The 12,434-nt window shown below is 49.6% G+C and overlaps 1 protein-coding gene and 1 pseudogene across 4 annotated transcripts in view; one reads left to right on the top strand and one right to left on the bottom strand.

Annotated features, from left to right (window-relative positions):
* Positions 1-1,769: 1,769 nt before the first annotated feature.
* The window catches only part of DTX2 (deltex E3 ubiquitin ligase 2), a 44,968-nt gene continuing 34,303 nt past the window's right edge, over positions 1,770-12,434 (top strand). For 2 of the 4 annotated variants that reach the window (XM_033192613.1, XM_033192612.1), the window contains exons 1-2: positions 1,796-1,951; positions 3,641-3,813. The gene's annotated coding sequence lies outside the window, so the exon portion shown is untranslated. Of the gene's footprint in view, positions 1,952-3,640; positions 3,814-9,785; positions 10,154-12,434 lie in introns of those variants that run through there. The other 2 variants (XM_033192615.1, XM_033192616.1) reach the window with 2 other exon arrangements.
* Positions 9,831-10,928, bottom strand: LOC117072453 (annotated as a pseudogene).

Raw genomic sequence — 12,434 nt, 5'->3', positions numbered from 1 at the left:
CCAGGTAAGTATCTCTAACTGGGTACATGGTCCTCCAAGATTCAGAGAAACTTGATCCCACTGAAACTGTATACATAATATTCAACATATGTAATATGTGCACACATGTGTGAACACTCACATTATCTAAAGTTCATCACAATCTTACCCTGGCTTCTCCCCATACTCCTCAGATCCTGCCATAGCCTACTGCATTTTCTCCTTCCTCACTCCCTTCCCTCCATGTGTCCCCTGTCCTGGCCACCAGGAACGTTGGGCTGCCTCCGGAGTGCATGAGGCACTTTCACATCTCTCTTGCTTTACAAGAGCTTCCCTGTGCTCCAAATGGCAAATTTCTCTATGGACTGAAAAACCCACATAGCCTTTATCTGTCTTGTGATGTCTTCTCCCCACCCCCAAGTTAGGCATATCCTTCTGTGCCCTCCTTTATCCAAACATTTTCCCCACTATATTGTAATTGTCTGTTTAAGTGCCTGACTTTCCAACTAGATACGAAGCTTTCCCAGGAGAGAAACCAACCTAGCTTTCTTTCTTTCTTTCTCTCTTTCTTTCTCTTTCTTCCTTCCTTTCTTTCCTTCCTTCCTTCCTCTCTCTCTCTCTCTCTCTTTCTTTCCTCCTTTTTTCAGACAGATTCCTGCTCTGTTGCCCAGGCTGGAGTTCAGTGGCGCGATCTCAGCTCACTGCAACCTCTGCCTCCAGGGTTCAAGTGATTCTCCTGTCTCAGTCTCCCGAGTAGCTGGGATTACAGGTGCGCGCCACCACACCGAGTTAATGTTTGTGTTTTTAGTAGAGATGGGGTTTCACTATGTTGGCCAGGATGGTCTCAATCTCTTGACCTCGTGATCTGGCCCCAGCAGCCTCCCAAAGTGCTGGTATTACAGGCGTGAGCCACCGCTCCCGGTGAGAAACCTTTTCTTTTTCTATTCTCCTCCTCCTCCTCCTCCTCCTCCTCCTTCTCCTCCTCCTCCTGAGAGGGATTCCTTCTCTGTCACCCAGGCTGGAGTGCCATGGTGTGATCTTGGCTCAGTGCAACCTACGCCTCCAGGGTTCAAGTGATTGTCTTGCCTCATCCTCCCGAGTAGCTGGGATTACAGGCACAAGCCACTACGCCTGGCTAATTTTTTGGGTATTTTTAGTAGAGACGGGGTTTTGCCAAGAACGGCCAGGCTGGTCTAGAACCCGACCTCAGGTGATCCGCTGGCCTTCGCCTCCCAAAGTGCAGGGATTACAGGCATCGGCCTCTGCGCCCAGCCGAGAAACCATTTCTGATTCACCTATTCACTCCCACACTCCCACTACACAGTAGCAAGATAAATAAATAAATATTAAAAATAAATAAAAAAGGAAAGAAAGAACAAAAAAGAAAAGAAAAAGACAAAAATTTAAATTTAAAAAGGCTGTGCTCGATGGCTCACACTTGCAACCCCAGTGCTTTGGGAGACTGAAGCAAGAGGATCGCTTGAGGCCAGGAGTTTGAGATTGGCCTGAGCAACATGGCAACACTACAAGACCCCCATTTGTACAAAAAGAAAAATAAAATTAATTTTAAAAACAAAAAAGGGAAACACAGTAGCACATGACCTGGCACCATGTATGTGCTAGTAAAAACTAGTTAAAATTAAGTCAGTAATTACTGAAGGAATAAGTCAATGAGTGAACAGGTGAAGGAAGAAAACAGACACCGGAGCAGGTGCGCCTTGGGTTGAGCCCCTCCCCCCTGAGCCCCGCCTCCTGTCCGCCCCCTGGGCCCCACCGGGACTACATTTCCCAGAAGGCCGCACGCCCCGGGCATGCGCAGCGGCGCGCTCGGAAGCTGCGACGCCGAGTTTCACTCTGGCTGCCTTCTCCTGAGAGTCGGAGCCACAGCCAGAGCCCTGCCCAGGCCGAGCCGGAGCTGCAGCCTGAGCGCGGTGGTGCCCTCAGTCCCGTCCCCTCGTCCTCCTCAGCCTCGGTGAGAGGGCGGGCAGGCCACCTGCGCGTCGCTAGGGCTGCGGTCCCGCGGGCGTGGGGTGGCGCGGGTAGCTGGAGCCTAGCTGGGACCGGAAGGGGGCGGGCGTGGGTGTGAGGTGGGGGCGACGGCCGGGGCGGCGGGGACACCCGGGGGTCCCGTGAGATCGTGGGTCTCGGGGCTGTCGGTCTCCGGGATCAAGGTCCTGAGGGCGGGAGTTGGGGGACTTGGGAGGCTCCGGGAGCTTTGGACGGGACAGGGTGCCAGGTGCTAGAGAGGACGTTCGGGTGAAGGCTGAGGGGCTCGCAGGCGGAGGGGCGCCGCTCCCGGGAGTCCAGGTCGCTCGGGAGGAGCGCACCCCTTCCCAAAGTACCCGGAGGAGGCGGTGACGAGATTGCCACTGGCTCCCTGACGAGGGGTGGGTCCTGCTGGGGTCTACCCCCGGGTGAAGGGACTCACTGGGCCATGGGTTGTACTTTGGAGGAGTTTGCTTCCTAACTCTGCTTCCCTGCTCTCCTGTGGGGAGCCTTCCCGGGAGTTCTTGGGCCCCTGGGTCACTTTTTGGGGTCTTTAAGGGGTGCCGAAAAAGATTTAGAACTGGGTTCCCTTTTCTGGAGCTGCGCTTTCATCGCGACTGTCTCAGCCAGCTGCCCTCCTCCTCCGAGCTGGCTCCACTTCTCTAAGCTCCAACAGCGATGGAAATAAATAGCATGTGTACAGACGTCTGGACCCTTGAGAAACTCAGAATATTTCTGCATGCCCTCCTAGCTCCTCTAGCGCTCTAGAAGGTAGACTTTCCGGTAGCCACCATCCGGGCTTGCTTAAGCCATCTGGATAGCAAGCCCTCTGATTCGGTTGCTCTGTGACCTTAAATATTTACCGTCTCTGGTGTGTTGATTTCCTGGATGCTTAGCTGCCAGACTGGCTTATGAAGTCCTTTTAGGGCTTTCTGTGAAAAAGCTCAGGCCAGGCACGGTGGTTCATGCCTGTAATCCCAGCCCTTTGGGAGGCCGAGGTGGAAGAATCACTTGAGTCCAGGAATTTGAGACAAGCCTGGGAAACAAGAAGATTCCTGAGATCACTGTCTCTGTAAAAAATCAGATGGGCATGTTGATGGGTGCCTGTAGTCCCAGCTACTTGGGAGGCTGAGGCAGGAGGATCACTTGAGCCCAGGAACTGGAGGCTGCAGTGAGCTATGGTGACACCACTGCACTCCAGCATGGGCGACAGAGGGAGACCCTGTCTCAAAAAACAAACAAACAAACTTTTTTTTTTTTTTTAAAGAAAAGGGCTCAGAGCCAGGTGTGGTGACGCATGCCTATAATCTCAGCTACTCAGGAGGCTGAGGCAGGAGAGTTGCTTGAACCTGGGAGGCGGAGGCTGCAGTGAGCCAAGATCATGCCACTGTACTCCAGTTTGGGTGACAGAGCAAGACTCCATCTCCAAAAAATAATAATAATAAAATTTTTAAAAGGGCTCAGGGTTTTGTTTGCTTTTTGTTGTTTTTTTCAACCATCTCCTTGATTGTTAAGTGGGTGGAGGAAGACTATTGTACTTTCTGCTCCGCCCAGGCTATTGGAAAATAAATCTGGTGATTTTCAGTCCCCAGGCACAGCACTGGGGACCCAACATCTGTACCTTTGTTTTTTACTAACTGCTGTTTAATTTAAAACCTGATCATCTTCTTCCTAGTTGGCAAAGGTGCCTTGGAATTTGTGTCGCTGAGTCAGCAAGCCTTTCAGCTTTGCCCGGTTTGGTTGTTTGTGGTTTGTATCAAGATGGGAACTCAAACAAGTCATTCTTCCTAAGGAGCTGGTGTCTTCATCCAGAAGGGACGGTTTGTGCCAGCTCTCCAGAGAGAAAAGGTGAGAGCCATGCGAACTTGACCTTGCTGCCTTCTCTATCAGGTGCAGAGAAGGTGGGGATTGGGGAGGGTGGAATTTGAGGTCTGCAGGATAAACGTGCGCCCTGGAAGTTGACTGTTGATTGCCACCTGTCTCAAATAAATTGCAGTGGCGTCTTGCCAGCTGCTTCTTCTGTTTCAATAACTAGTCTTAGAAGATGCTTTCCACTTGAAGACATGCTTTATGGGATGGAAGACACAAGTCACAATTTCTGCATTTGAACTGGCAGTTTTCATTTCTTTTGTTGCATAAACCTTTCCTGGGTGCCAGACAAGATCTCTGTCTTTTGGGAGCGCATTGTTTGGTGGAAAAGACAAACCAGAGTCAGTGACAAAGTGTTGTCAGCGTGACATATACTGAGCTGGGGGAAAGCACAAGGCCCTCCTACCCACATCCAGAAAGGGGAGGGCTAGAGGGAGGGTCAGGAAGGCTCCTGGAAGGTGGTAGTTGAGGGGGGTTGTGAAGGAGGAGTAGGACTTAGAAAGTGGGGCACAGTCGTCTGGGAGAGGAGTCAGCGTTTGCAAAGTCATGAAGCTACCGGGACACAGCTGGGCTACTGTAAGTAGCTTAGTATGTGGTAGAGGAAGCTGGAAAAGCAGGCAGAGGGCTGAGCGGGGAGGGTTATGTGGGCCATGCCAAGACTCGGGAGCGGAAGGATTTTAGGAGATTTCCATGAGGGGTATTTTATTTATTCTTTTTTTGAGTTGGGGTCTGCTGCCGCCGCCCAGGCTGGAGTGCAGTGGAGTGATCATGGTTCACCATAGCCTCAAATTCCTGGGCTCCAGAGTGGCTGAGGTGCCTACCACCATACCCGACTAATGTTTTATCTAGAGACAGTGTCTCTCTATGTTGTCCAGGCTGGTCTCTAACTCCTGGCCTCAAGTGATCCTCCCATCTCAGCCTCTCAAAGTGCTGGGATTACAGGCCTGAGCCACCATGCCTGACCTCATGAGGGACATTTTAAAGGCGCACACTGGAACATGTGGAATGGGTTAGACTGGATTATTCGCTTTGTGACAGTCTTCTTACACCATGCCAGCTTCTTCGTGGGGAGAGGCACATAAGTGATTTTGCCCCCGGTTGCTCATAGTCTGGTCGAAGAGATAAAGTGAACATAGAGAACTGATAAGGAAGTTGATAAGAGGGTGTTTTCTTTCATTCTTTTTGTTGTTGTTTTGTTTTGCTTGTTTACTTTTTGAGACAGGGTCTCACTCCGTCACCCAGGCTGGAGTGCAGTGGTGCCACCTCAGCTCACTGCAGCTTCGCCTCCCAGGCTCGAGATTCTCGTGCCTCTGATCTTAAAAGACAAGATCAGAATGGTAGTTCAGGAAGCTTAATCTTGTCCCCCGCCCCGCCCCCCGCTTCTGTCTGAGATGTACGAGGGGAAGAAAGCAGAGTTGGAGAAGCTGTTTGGGAGGGAGCGCTTGTTTGTTTGTTTGTTTTGAGATGGAGTCTAGCTCTGTTACCCAGGCTGGAGTGCAGTGGCATAATCTCAGCTCTGCAACCTCCACCTCCCGCGTTCAAGTGATTCTCCTGCCTCAGCTTCCCGAGTAGCTAGGACTACAAGCACCTGCCACCACACCTGGCTGATTTTTGTATTTTTAGTAGAGACGAGGTTTCCCTGTGTTGACCAGGCTGGTGTCGAACTCCTGATCTCAGGTGATCCACCCACTGTGGCCTCCCAAAGTGTTGGGATTACAGGCATGAGCCACTGCACCTGGCGGGAAGGGAGTATTTATTAAAGTGAGAGGCATAAGGGTCTCGGCCAGGTGTTAGCAGGGGGCTTCAGAGTTGAGGAGAGAGCAGGGCAGGCAGCTGCTAGGCCTGGGGGAGCGGGCTGAGGAGGACTGAGAACCTGAGGTTTTTCTCTTGGCCGCCTGGGGGAAATCCAGGGGGAAAAGGAGAATGAGGAAGGAAGATGCATTTGGCCTCAGACGTGTTGAAGGTATTAAGAGGCCAACAGGAAATGAGGCCATGGGCTAGAGAGAAGAGCACTGATTCATTCCCCAAATGCCTCCCGAAATTCTGTGCGCCAGGGCTTGTGCTTGGCACTTGGAGTACAAAGATGAATTCAGCAGTCCCTTTGGTGTTTGCCTTATCAGCTAAGCTGAGAGCAAGATTGATTAGTACATACTCCTCAGTGTTCATGCCTGACCTACTTTTCCTTATTTAGTAAGTTATTTTTAATAAATGTAGTAAGCGCTGGCAATCTAGGCACCCAAAACAAAAGCTGGGATCATGAAACAAAAGTATACATCTACTCTTTTTTTTTTTTTAATTTTAAAAAACTTTAAAAAGTTTTCTGCTTTATCAGGTCCCCTTAGAACATCTAATCATTTCATTTGAACTTGTTTTCTGTTCTTACCCTGAGGTAATCATTATCTCCTTTCTTTCATTTTTTTCCCTTTATCTTACATGTGTATTTCTTTTTCTTTCTCTTTCTTTTTTTGAGGCGGAGTTTTCGCTCTTGTTGCCCAGACTGGAGTGCAGTGGCGTGATCTCGACTCTCTGCAACCTCCGCCTCCCGGGTTCAAGTGATTCTCCTGCCTCAGACTCCCTAGTAGCTGGGATTACAGGCATGTGCCACCATGCCTGGCTAATTTTGTGTTTTTAGTAGAGATGGAGTTTCTCCGTGTTGGTCAGACTGGTCTGAAACTCCTGACCCCAGGTGATCCGCCCGCCTCGGCCTCCCAAAGTGCTGGGATTACAGGCGTGAGGCACCACGTCCAGCCTATTTCTTTTTTTAGAGATAGTGTCTCACCTTGTAACCCAGGCAGCTGGAGTGCAGTGACATGATCATGGCTCACTGCAGCCCCAAATTCCTGGGTCCAAGGGATCCTTCCCCTTCAGCCTCCGGAGTAGCTGGGACTATAGGCACAGGCTACCATGCTCAGCTAATTTTTAAAGTTTGTGTAGAGGCAATCTTACTGTGTTGCCAAGGCTGGTCTTGAACTCCTAGTCTCAAGTGATCCTTCTGCTTTAGCCTCCCAAAGTGCTGGGATTACAGGCATGAGCCACTGTGCCCGGCCTCCAGGTTTCTGGTATTGTAAGCATTCTGTTCCAAAATTTCCGTGTATGCCTCCTATCATACATATATAAGAATATAAACTTAAGAGTGGTATTTTGCTGGGTTATAGGGTAAATAAATGTTCAACTTTTTTTTTTGAGACAAGATGTTGCTCTGTTGCCCAGGCTGGAGTACAATGGTGTGATCATGGCTTACTGCAACCTCTGCCTCCCAGGCCCATGTGATCCTCCTATCTTAGCCTCCCAAGTAGCTGGGGCTACAGGCACGCACCACCATGCCCAGCTAATTTTTTTTTTTTTTTTTTTTAATAGAGATGGAGTTTCCCCATGTTGCCCAGGCTGGTCTTGAACTCCTGGGCTCAAGCAGTTCACCCACCTTGGCCTTCCAAAGTGCTGGGATGACAGAGAGCCACCATGCTCAGCAGTGTTCATCTTTTGTAGCTATTGCTAGACTGTTTCCTGAATGAAGTGCTTATCCCAGTATCCACTTCACCAGCAGTGTACTGTGTCTTGCAACTCCACAGTCTTACCAACATTTGCTGTTGGCCAAGTGAATGAGGAGAAAATGGAATCTTTGGGAACTTGGTTTCTAGGTCTCTGAGCCCTGTTGCTGACTATCTCGTCTTACGTTTATTGGCATATGTGTTTCCTGTGAAATATTCATGTCTTTTGCCAGTTTTTCACTAGGGTTCTTGGTGCTTTATTTTTTGTTGATCTATAGGGCTCTTTATATATTGCTGATTTTAATCTGTCATGTCTATTGCAAATATCTTCTCCCAGCTTTTAACCTATTATTCTGCTTTCTTTAAGGTATCTTCTGTTGATCAGCCGTTCTTCATTTTAACATAGTGAAATGTATTTTTTCACTAGTACTCAGTTTTCTGGGTCTGGTTTGAAGTCTTTTCCTGAACATAATCCTTGCCTTTAAGGAGCTTATGCATTCCCCAGTGGAGGAGACAGATAATGGCACTCAGACGTCATATGGGCCTTGATTGTTAGAAGTGGCCACTTCTGCTTGTGGAGCAGGAGTGAACGTAGGAAAGATCTCACAGGGCAAAGTCTCAAGTTAGGAATTAAGAGATGAGTAAGTGGACAAGGGCAATGGGCATTCTCAGTGGGGGACGAAGGGCATGAAACAGCCTGACCTGCCCCAGGCACTGCCAGGAGGTCCAGATGGCAGGAGCTGAGGGTTTGAGGGGCTCGGGCAGGGCATCATGAGGATAGCTTTGGGTGATCTGTATGCAGGGGAATATTGAAGCCATGGGAACAGATCCTGAGGATCCAGGGAGAATGGAGAGAGGAAGGGGAGAGGGAGGCCAGGGCCTGATTCCTGGATGCAGAGAATGTTATCAACACCTGGTGTGGCTCTGTTGACATGCTGCCTGCTGTGCTGTTGGATGCTGTATTTCACCCTTAGGTGTTGGGCAAAGGCTGACATGTCTGCAGAGGGCAGGGCGTGTTGTTGGCAAAGCTAGCCAGAGGCAGAGCACTCTCTCCCTTTTTGATAGAGATGTGAGTTCAGAGAAGTCTTGCTCAACTGTAGGAGTGTGAAAGCACTGTAATAGATGTGAGGGAGGCCACAGGGCAGAGGTCTGCAAATGATGGCCCATCAGCCAAATCTGGCCCACTGCCATTTTTTTTTTTTTTTTTTTTTTGGAGACAGGGTCTCACTCTGTTGCCCAGGCTAGAGTACAGTGGCGTGATCTTGGCTCACTGCAACCTCTGCCCCCTGGGTTCAAGTGATTCTCCTGCCCCAGCCTCCCAAGAAGCTGGGACTGCAGGCGCATGCCACTACGCCTGGCTAATCTTTGTATTTTTTTGATAGATATGGGGTTTTCCTGTGTTGGCCAGGCTGGTCTCAAAGTCCTGGCCTCAAAGATCCGCCCACCTCAGCCTCCCAAAGTGCTGGGATTCCAGGCATGAGCCACCGTGTTCAGCCCCACTGCCTGATTTAGTTCATGAGGTTTTATTGGTACGCAGCCCCTCCTGTTTAGAAATTGTTTATCGCTGTTCTTGTGGTCTAGTGGCAGAGTCGTGGCAAAGACTTTTTCTGTCCTTTACAGGAAAAGCATGCTGGCCCCAGCCATAGGGAGTCGTGGTAGCTGTGGTCACCCAGAGAGGACGTCCCAGCCACCATTGCAGTTTAGCTGGTGTTGCCAAGGAGATCATGGATCTAGGTCCCACCTGCAAATGTTGGCATCTTTTCTGATTTTCAAAGGAAGCTGGAAATCTAGATTTTTTTTTTTTTACTATGAATATTCCTTTTTTTTTTTTTTTTGAGACGGATTCTCACTCTGTCACCCAAGCTAGAGTGCAGTGGTGTGATCTCGGCTCACTGTGACCTCCGCCTCCTGGGTTTAAGTGATTCTCCTGCCTCAGCCTCCCGAGTAACTGAGACTACAGGCGCCTGCCACCACACCCGGCTAATTTTTTGTGTTTTTAGTAGAGATGGGGTTTCACCGTGTTAGCCAGGATGGTCTCAATCTCCTGACCTCGTGATCTGCCCGCCTCGGCCTCCCAAAGTGCTGGGATTATAGGTGTGAGCCACTTAGCCTGGCCAAATATTCCAATTTTTAAACATCCGCTCAGTTTTTAGAAGCCAAACCTCAGTAGCCCAAGCAAAACACATCTATAGGCCGATTTGTCCGGCGTCAGTCTGTCTTGGTGGGAAAGACAGGAACTCTGGAAACAGATTTGGGTTTTCTCAGTCCCTGGATATCCTTGGGCAAGCCGCATGTCTTCTTGTGACTCGCTTTCCTCGGTTGTGGAATGGAAATATCCCGCTTCCCCGGTTGTGAGGACCAACGAGAATTACTAGTCAGGTGCAGGGGCTTAGCGCAGTGCCTGGTGCCTGGTAAACCTTTACCTGGTAGCCATTGCTGTTGTTTATTTATTCTAAACAACAATTTACTTATTGAGAGCCTTCTCTCCCCACCCTTGCAGTCTCTAGGTCACTTTTTCCACTTGTAGATTTTGCACGTAAGCACCCAGAAAGATGGCTCAGGGCAGGGGCGCTGCATACTGTTCAGTGAGGCCCATGACGTGGCTCTGTCTTCTTCATACTGCAAGAGCACCGCCGGCAGATCCAGCTCCTCGTATCGTGCCTTCACCCGGGCCACCTTCTCGGCCTCCTCCTGCCTGTAATTTTCCTTTAGGATCTGGTACTATTCCAAAGTGGCCCGCTGCAAACACTGAACCACCAGCCAGCTGCATTTGTTGTCCTGGATGTCATGTCAACTCTGCCGGTCACACTGAGGTCCCCAAAGAGGTCAAGGTAATCATCCTGAATCTGAAAGAACTCTCCCATCTCCACCAGGATCTTCTTGGCATCGGCGTGCTCCTTCTTGTCATTCATTCCTGCCATGTACATGGCTGCAGCTACAGGAAGGTAGAAGGAGTAGAAAGCTGTCTTGTACTTGACAATAGATTTGTACCTCTTTTCGGGGAATCTGCCAAGATCCACATTGCCCTGGGGAGCTGTGATGAGGTCCAGAGTCTGCCCAGTCTGTCTGGTAGGAACTCTGCAGGAAGAGCTCAATCAGGTTCAGGTAACAGGGCTGCTCCCGGCAATACAGCTTCAGCAGGCAGTAGATACATGCTTCCAGAGGGATAGCATCATTGATGGCATCCAAACCCACTCCCGGCTTCTGATACCAGCAGATCTCTCCCCAGTGGGTGAGGGATGAATTCTTGATGTCATCTGCCACCAGGAAGAAAGCTTGCAGCAGTTCCACACACCAGTCCCCGGTTAGGGCCCGCTGGAGACTATCAGCATCCAGTTTCCTCGGCTCCACCAGCTCCTGGAACGCTACTAGCTCCGTCAAACCTCGGTGATACTTGCCTCCAATCACATTGTACTCCAGGATCTCCTTGAGCCAGGCAATAGCATCTCCTGTCTCTGGGTGCCCCATCTCATCCTCAGTCAGCACCCTAACAATCTGGGAGTAGGGCTGAACGAAATCCTGCTTTTCTTGGGCATAAACATCTGATTTCTGGTCTCCATTCATTCTGAGGGAGGAGCAGAGGGCTCTGTTCCTGGATGCAGGTTCCTGCTCCGCTGTTATTTTTTTCTAAGAGACAGGCTCTCGCTCTGTTGCCCAGGTTGGAATGTAGTGGCATGATCATAGCTCACTGCAACTTTGAACCCCTGGACTCAAAGCAGTCCTTCTGCCTCAGCCAGCCAAAGTGCTGGGATCACAAGGTGTGAGCCACCGCCCCAGGCATACTGTTACTATTACATATCCATTGCTGCCCCCTTTACTCCTCCACTTTGCCCTCTGGGTAGGCCCGTAAACCGGGGCTCTACCTTCTGTAGGTGGTCAGATTGCTCTTGGCCACCCAGGAGTCAGCAGGTTCTTGGTTCTGGAGAAGCTGGTTGACCACAAGGGAATTGTAGGTTACTGGGGCCGGCACCATGGCTGCCCTTTGGAAGGTTCTGCTCTGACCTGTCCCCGGAGGGCTCGTCAGGCCCCAGCCAGAAGAGTTGTCACTTCCCTTCCAGCCACACACTGTGCAAGGGACAAATCCCATGCTGGTTTCGTGCCATCTTTCAGTAAGGTGTGGGAGGCGCTGGCCTGAGTGATCCCTTTTCAAGCAAAGCCCCATCTCGCTGTACTCACAGGACTGCTGTCATAGTCAGGAACGTGGATGGTTGGTTCTTCCATTTTTGTGGAACTCGGGGATTGGGGGGATGTGTCTGTTGTCAGGGAGGTGCCATGGTAAATTGACAGGGCCTGATAGTGAAACCTCACTGGGATAACAGCAGCTATTTAAAGTAATGATGGTAAGACACAGTGGTGGTGGTGATTTGGTTTATATTTATGACCTTTTAAAAGTGTTTGGGATTTTAAGAAGAGGTTTGTTTTGTTTTGATTTTTGAGACTCATGTTGCCCAGACGGAGTGCAATGGTGCAGTTATCAGCTCACTGCAACCTCCACCTCCCGGGTTCAAGGGATTCTGCTGCCTCAGCCTCCCAAGTAGCTGGGATTACAGGTGCCTGCCACCATGCCTAGCTAATTTTTGTATTTTTAGTAGAGACGGGATTTCACCATGTTGGCCAGGCTGGTCTCAAACTCCTGACCTCGGGTGATCTGCTGCCTTGGCCTCCCGAAGCTCTGGGATTACAGTCATGAGCCACTGCGCCTGGCCAGGAGAGTTTTTTTCTGATAACAGAAGTAATGCTTTCTCACTTTAGAAAATGTGAAAATTTCAGATATATAAGGAAGTCGAACAAAACATCTCCTATGTATGAAGAAGAAAAGAAGCAAGTAAAAAAGAAAAAAAAAGAAAGGTCTCCTATGGTTTCTCCACTCAAAGACAGCTGTTAACATTTTATTGACTTCTATGGAATTTGCCCTATGCTTCTGTTTTACTTAATATAGTGCTGTAGTGAATAGCTTCACATCAAAATTCTTCTATAATTTTCTCAAGTTAGAGTCTTAATTATTGGATCAAGGGAAGTGAACAGTTTTAAACCTCTCGATATATATTACCAAATTGTTTTCTTTCCCCTTTCTTTAATAAATAGAGACGGGGGTCTCTCTGTGTTGCCCAG

The sequence above is a fragment of the Trachypithecus francoisi genome, unplaced genomic scaffold (genome assembly GCF_009764315.1).
Source record: "Trachypithecus francoisi isolate TF-2019V2 unplaced genomic scaffold, Tfra_2.0 Lachesis_group4, whole genome shotgun sequence".
NCBI lineage: Eukaryota > Metazoa > Chordata > Mammalia > Primates > Cercopithecidae > Trachypithecus > Trachypithecus francoisi.
This window is presented reverse-complemented; position numbering and strand designations above follow the sequence as displayed.